General features: G+C 37.0%; 1 pseudogene; it reads left to right on the top strand.

Moving 5' to 3' along the window:
* Positions 1-3,656: 3,656 nt before the first annotated feature.
* Positions 3,657-5,109, top strand: LOC103288730 (transmembrane protein 161B-like; annotated as a pseudogene).
* Positions 5,110-7,516: the final 2,407 nt, after the last annotated feature.

The following is a 7,516-nucleotide window of genomic DNA, read 5'->3' as shown; positions in this document are numbered from 1 at the left end:
TAGGTCATAAAATGAGTCCAAAAAGCCTTCTGCCGGACTTCTCACATTTATATTAATTACTGTTGATCTTGGTTTCCAGCAACAACTAGAAATGGACATTCTAAATAATACAGTCATTCTATTCTTAATTTTTTGTTTTCCATAGATACTGAACCGATTTACATTCCTCAAATTCAACATCACATTTTAATAAAAAGCATACATCATGATCAACTGGGATTTATCGCTGGGATACAAGGATGGTTGAACAAATGCAAATCAGTTGTCTATTCTGTTCTGTTTGTCTACCCTGAATGAATACTACTTTAATTAATATATCTTTATAGCTTGATATTCAACAGGACATGATGCTTAAAACTTTCCATATCAAATTTAAGATCATCTTATATTTCACAAAAAGTAATATTTGATTAAAATTACAGGTAAATTTAGTGAAAGTTTATATTATTACACTATTGGGTCTTCCTACTTATAAGCATTATGTGCCTCTTCATTTATTTAGTTCTTTTATATATTACACACATTTTCAGATGGCATTTTGCATATAAAATATATGATTCAGTTGTCTGGTTAGATTTATTTCACATGTGTGATATATATGATTTAAAATACAATATTTTCTAATTGTTAGTTTATAGAAATCTACTTTTCTACATTGACCTGGTCTATAAGAACATTACTGAATACTTCCTTAAAATAAAATAGTTTGGCTTAGATTCTTTTTTGAGATTATTTTTATCTGTTTTTAATAATCTTATTCTATCTTCATTGAGTTTTTATAGCTCTTATTTCAGTAGTTTTTTAGAGAATATTGACTTTATAGGGAAGTATTTGTATTTTTCATCTACTTCATGTGTATATTTTTTATTACTTTTTAACATATTTTTATTTATTTCAGAGAGGAAGGGAGAGGGAGAGAGATATAGAAGCATCAATGATGTGAGAGGATCATTGATTGTCTGCCTCCTGCACGCCCCCTACTGGAGATCAAGCCCTCAACCTGAAATCCGGGCATGTGCCCTTGATCAGAATGGAACCTGGGACCCTTCAGTCCGTAGGCCAACACTCTATCCACTGAGCAAAACCAGCTAGGGCTGTATATATTTATGGTTTGTATTCTTCATTTTTCTTTTGATTGGCATGTCTTATCTTCTGGATCCTTTCTGGTTAGTACTCGTTTTAAAATGTCATCCACTCTTAATAGACCAGTTATCCGTTGAAGGATAGTACAGAGCAGGTGATAAAGGACTGAGGTAAGTTAACATGCTTAAATAGTATCATAGATAATACTATCCTGTGGGTACATCTACACTCTCAAAGTTCAGGTATTCTTTCTGGCTAGAAGTGGATTTTTATATGTTAAGAATTTTTCATAAGCAAGTTTTGCATTTATTCCCCAAATCATCAGCCAAAGAGCTATTGCACCTTTTTTAGACTTTACCTTTCCACATTAACAGTCTGCTTTTTGAGAAGATGGCAGGCATATCTAAATATACATTTACAGTTTCTGCCATTCTTTGGAATCAAGTGGGAGTCAACCATACTTTTTCAGGCTCCCTACCCTCCCAGATCTTGACTTTCCAAGCAAGAGATAACATTGGTTCAACTCCTCAGAGGGGCTATTTTCAGAGGATTCTGTACCCTACCCAAAAGTTAAATTTTCCTTGTTTGTTTCTTTTCCGTTTTCTGCTATTTCCAGCTCTTCTGCATAGCTTTGATAGCATCCTACCTCTGTTTACATTATAGTTTCATTTTCAAATATTGGGTTTAATTGTTATATTAATATTTATTGAGATTATGAGGTGCTAATTTTTTGAGGTGCTAATCTTATTAATACATAACCTTTAACTGATGTCAAGATTGTTTCTTCTAAGAAATTATGGAGTTAATAATGTACATATGTTCTAAGTTGGTATTTTAACAGGAATGTTCTTTCTTACAATGTTAATTAAATACTAAACTTTGCTTCATTTTTAATAAGTAATGCAGCCCTATTTTGATAGTGAAATACACTTTTGAGTTAAATGTAAATACCTGGTCATTTACCCTATGTACAAAAGTGTAATACTCTAGCTCCACATAACACATATAACTTACTGTTTGTAACATTTGAACTATATGAATAGTAAGAAGTTTGGAAATAATGTGTCAATCTAGTAAAGAGAAAAAAAATCTCTGATTTCATTATTGTAGTCATTTCCAGAAATTCCTGTTTCTCTGATAAGAGATATTTTATGAGAGTTTTTCTGATAGGAGATATTTACTCCTTTCAAAAAGATATTTGCACTCCCAAATTTATTGCAGCATTATTCACAATAGCCAAGATATGGAAACAACCTAAGTGTCCATCAATGAATGAATGGATAAAGAAAATAGAAAGACAAATACCATATAATCTCACTTATATTTGGAATCTAATGAACAAAATAGACAAAAAAAGAAAGAAAATACAGTATGTGTGTGTATGTGTGTGTGTGTATCTTAAAGTGTTCAAATTCAGTCATAAAAATCATGACCACATTGAAATTTTATTCCACATCAATCAGAATTGATGAAAATAAATACATCTATAACAAGTATCAACAAGGATATGAAGAAAGAGATTCTCATATCCTGATGATGGAAATGTAAGTTTGTATAATAAGCCCTTTGGAGAATTATTTGGTTATACTAATCATAGTTGACATGTGCACATCCTATGATCCAGAAATAACTCTTCTATGGATCTGCACTTAGAAAAACTCTCACAAAGAAAATATTTACTAGGACATTCACAGCAACACTGCTCTGAATAGCAAAAATAAAATGATAAATCCTAATTGTCCTTCTATAGGTTACAGAATAAGTAACCTCTTTTTTTTACAATGAAAAACTATGCATTAGTTAAAATACACTAAATTATTCTACATGTTTCACCATAAGTAATGATTTCAAAGTAATTTTGATTTTAAAAAGTAAAACTGCTGAATCAGTTTGATATTATCTTTGAAGTTCTTGATTAAAAAATAATTAGTCTTTCTTGCTTATGAGACAGACATTGATAGTCATAGTTCAAAAACATTTAAGGACATGAAGTGCAATAATATCAGGATAAGAATAAATTTGAAAAGCACAGAGAAGAAATGCATGTATTGTTAACATTTAATTTCTCAAAAAGAAATGTAAAGCAAATATGTCAAAATAGTAACAACATATTTAAAGTGTTATATACAGTATATATACACTGGAGGCCTGGTGCATGAATTTGTGCACTGGTGGAGTCAGCTGGCCCCCCCAGATGGGGGCTGATTGGGGGCAGACCAGCCGGGGTGAGAGGCCATGGGCCAGCTGGGGCAAGGGGCCGCAGGCAGTTTGCAGGCCGGCCCCACCCCCGATCAGAATAGGGGGACCCACTCAGGGGCAGGGCTGGCAGGTAGGAGGGTCCTTGGCGTTCCAGTTGTTCTGCTGTTTGGTCAATTTGCATATTACCCTTTTATTATATAGGATTTGCAAATATCTTAGCTCCTGTGTTTATGTACTTCATTGTATGTTCACAATTTATTTATTAATTCATGTTAATAATTTAAAATAAGCATTAGAGAGTGGAGAGGTTTCTGGCTGAGGCGAGGTCCTGGTCAGTCGCCGTGACTCCATTGCTGGTACCTGTGCTTGGCGTCATGGGTGTAATAGGTATACAGCTGGTTGTTACCATGGTGATGGCCAGCCTCATGCAGAAGATTATACCTCATTATTCTCTTGCTCAATGACTACTCTATAAAGGCAGTTTAAGGTGATATCAATATCCTACAGAAGAAGAATTAAGAATACTTGCAGGGAAGCAGCAAAAAGGGAAAAGCAAAAAAGATAGGAAATATAATGGTCATATTGAAAGTAAACCACTAGCCATTCCAAAGGATATTGACCTCCATCTAGAAACAAAGTCAGTTACAGAAGTGGATACTTTTGTGTTGCATTACTTTCCAGAGTATCAGTGGCTGGTGGATTTCACAGTGGCTGCTGCAGTTGTGTATCTAGTAACTGAAGTCTACTACACTTTTATGAAGCCCACACAAGAAATGCATATCAGCTTAGTCTGGTGCCTGCTTGTTTTGTCTTTTGCAATCGAAGTTCTATTTTCGTAACTACGCACTATTTTAAAGTAAAAGATGGTGGTGAAAGATCAGTCTGTGTTACCTTTGGATTTTTGTTTTTTCTTTGTGAAAGCAATGGCAGTCTTGACTGTAACAGAAAATTATCTGGAACTTGGACTCGAAAGAGGATTTATAAATTTTTCAGACAGGGCGATGCAGTTTCTTGAAAAGCAAGGTTTAGAATCTCAGGGTCCTGTTTCAAAACTTACTTTCAATTTTTTCCTGTCTGTTTTCGGTTCATTGGGTTTGTTGTTGTTGTTGTTGTTGTTTTGACATTTTTTTGGATTATGGCTGGCTCAAATGCATCTGGATGCCCTGAATTTGGCAACAGAAAAAATTACACAAACATTACTTCATATCAGCCTCTTGGCACCTTTATTTATGGTTCTGCTCTGGATACAACCAATCACCAAAGATTACATTGTGAACCCACCATTGGGTAAAGGAAGTGTCCCTTTAATGACAGAAGCCACATTCGATACTCGGCGACTCTGGTTAATAATCCTGCTGTGTGCTTTGCGGCTGGCCATGACGCGTAGTCACATGCAGGCTTACTTAAACTTAGCCCAGGAGTGTGTGGGTCCGATGAAGAAAGAAGCAGGGCAAATAAGTACAGTGGAGCTACCTCTGTGTCATGGCATTGCTGCACGTGGCACCGCTGATGATGCTGCTTCACACAACTCTGCTTTTGAAAACACTAGGTCATCATTCCTGGGGCATTTATCCAGAATCTATCTCTACCTTGCCAGTGGATGACAGTCTACCATCCAATTCTGTTTACTCTGAATTACCATCTGCTGATGGGAAGGTGAAGGTAACGGTTACACAAGTAACAGTGGCACTGAGCAGCTTAAAAAACATTTTCACTCCTCTGCTTCTTTGAGGACTTCTGTCTTTTCTAACCTGGTGGATTGCTGCGTGTCTCTTTTCTACAAGCCTTTTTGGGCTTTTCTATCGCCAGTATCTCACTGTGGCATGAATCTCAGTTAACAAAACAGGATATCCAAGTCACACTTGGGATTCAAATATTTGTGCCCTTGAAGGGCTGACAAAAACAAAAACAAACAAAACAGAAGAAAGCAAACACAAAGGGGAAAAAACAACAACCAACATATCAGAATATCTTGTTTGAAATGCTTCCTCTGTATTCTCAGGGTGAATTAATGGTATAATATGGAAAATTACAGAATAGATTAAGTGCTATACGGTGGCATTGGAAATTTTAACTCCTCGTATTAACTGCTGTGAGAGAGGTCTATCTGCAAGGGTAATACTTTTGATTACCTTGGTTTACAGAAACCTCTGAAACAGTCTTTGAAACTTTTCATGTGACTTCATTATTGGTTGCTCGTAGTGGTATTAAGGTACTGTTAATATTCATGTGGCTGCCTGTAGAACACTCTTCAAACTGAGTCATGCTTTAGAGGAGGTTAAGGAGCTAAAGTTGTTTCTGTTGGTAATTTATTAGTCGCTCTTCAAACGACAATAACAACAACAACAAAAAACAATAGAAAGGAAGAAATAGCTACTGTATATTACAGTAAAGAAAGCTGCATAATAATTTTAAATTTAATAGAGATGTACATGCTAAATATCTGCAAATACTGCTGCTTGAAAGTAGCAAGAGTATTGTTTTAAAATGTATTCTATCCAACTTGAGGGATCTTTTAAAATGACTAGCTATATGAACATTTGCAATCTTGCTGTTAGGTTTGGAACTCCCATATTTTATTTTATTTTATGATCCTAAATTGTTTTTTTAATAATCTAAAAATATTTATCAATATTGATCAGACTTTTAAAAAGTTACTTTGTAATCCTGCTGACTACCTGTATATATTGTATATATTATATATTAAATATATAATATATTGAAATTTTAAAGATGAAAATATTGTCTCTCTATATAAAGCCCTAATATGCAAATAGACCCAACAGCAGAACAACTGAACAACCAGACGCTATGACGTATGCTAAGTACCAGGGGGTGCAGGTGGAACATGGTGAGCATCAACAGCAGGTGGCAGAGTGCGGAACATGGTGGGCATTGGCCGCGGCAGGATGGTGGAGCAGGTGAGTGGGGGCACCAGACCAAAGCGAGGCACCGGTCACTGTCATCGGGGCGAGCCTCTGGTGATTACTGAGAATGATTTGCTCCTGCGGGCCACGGTCCCACCTGTCGCTCACACCTGCTGCCAGCTCCAGCCCCGCTCGCACCTGCTGCCAACCTGGAGCTACTGCTCGCACCCGCTGCCAGTGCCCGGCCCCGGCCCCGATCGCCCTTCAAGGCTTTTCCACCTCCCCCTGCTCCTAAGGGGTGATCAGGGCCAGCAGTTGCCTCTCACCCACTGTCACCAATGGCCCCGCTCGCACCTGCTGCCAGAGCCCAGCACTGGTCCTCGCTCGGTGCTGTCAATGGGTGTGAGTGGTGGCTGCCAGACCTGAATGCCCCTTAGGGTTTCTCCACCTCCCTGTGCTCCTGAGGGGTGATCGGGGCAGCAACCGCCACTTGCACCTGCTGATGGCACCAGCCCCACTCACACCCACTGTTGGTGCTGGCCCCAATCGCTCCACGCCATCAGCATGTGGGAGTGGTGGTGGTGGGAGCAGGGCTGCCAGCAGAGAAGGGACCAGGGGCCGTGGCGGGAGGGGCAGGTGGGGGTGCGGAGGATGGGCCAAGACCTACCCCTGTGCCCACCGCAGCCTTGCGGCCTGCAGTTCCTTTCAAGTGCACAAATTCGTGCACTGGGCCCCTAGTATTCTTATAATATTTTAAGTTGCTGAATGTATGTTGGAACATTATTGAATGAGATGTATTTGAATCCAAAAATTTTCTTTGTTTTGGAATGAGATTAGAACACATTTTGAGAATTTATTAGAGCAAGCAATTTATTTGTGTTGCCCATGTGAGAATAGTCATATTTTATACTTAGTTGATTTCTCCTAAATAAAAAATTTTTCTGTCATTTTCAAAAAATCAAAATCTTTCCAACTCTAAACAAATCTATAGATATCATTTAAATCCATGTTAAGTAGGACTTGTTTTACATTTGTGGTGTCCAGAATTAGAAATTTTAAATTTTTATTTTATAGCTCAGAAATTGAGGTGGTTTGATTGAAAAAATTTAAACAAAATGAAAAAATAATAGTAAATTTTTTTCATGCTTTTTACACTAAAACCCAAAATGAAGGGTTATAAAGCAAATGAATATAAAATAAACAAGTTTGTTTTTTCTAACAAATAGTAGAACTTATAAGTAAATATTCTTCCATATAACTGACTTTAGAGGCTATGTATTGTGTTTCAGTGTTGTTGTTACTATGGAAAGCAATTTTGAAACTTCTTTTGGAATTACTTTCAAGGCTTGTGATTCACTTACATTTGA

This window comes from Eptesicus fuscus, chromosome 4 (assembly GCF_027574615.1).
Source record: "Eptesicus fuscus isolate TK198812 chromosome 4, DD_ASM_mEF_20220401, whole genome shotgun sequence".
NCBI classification, from domain to species: Eukaryota; Metazoa; Chordata; class Mammalia; order Chiroptera; family Vespertilionidae; genus Eptesicus; species Eptesicus fuscus.
Note: the sequence above shows the minus strand (reverse complement) of the source record. Positions and strands in the feature narration are given on the sequence as shown.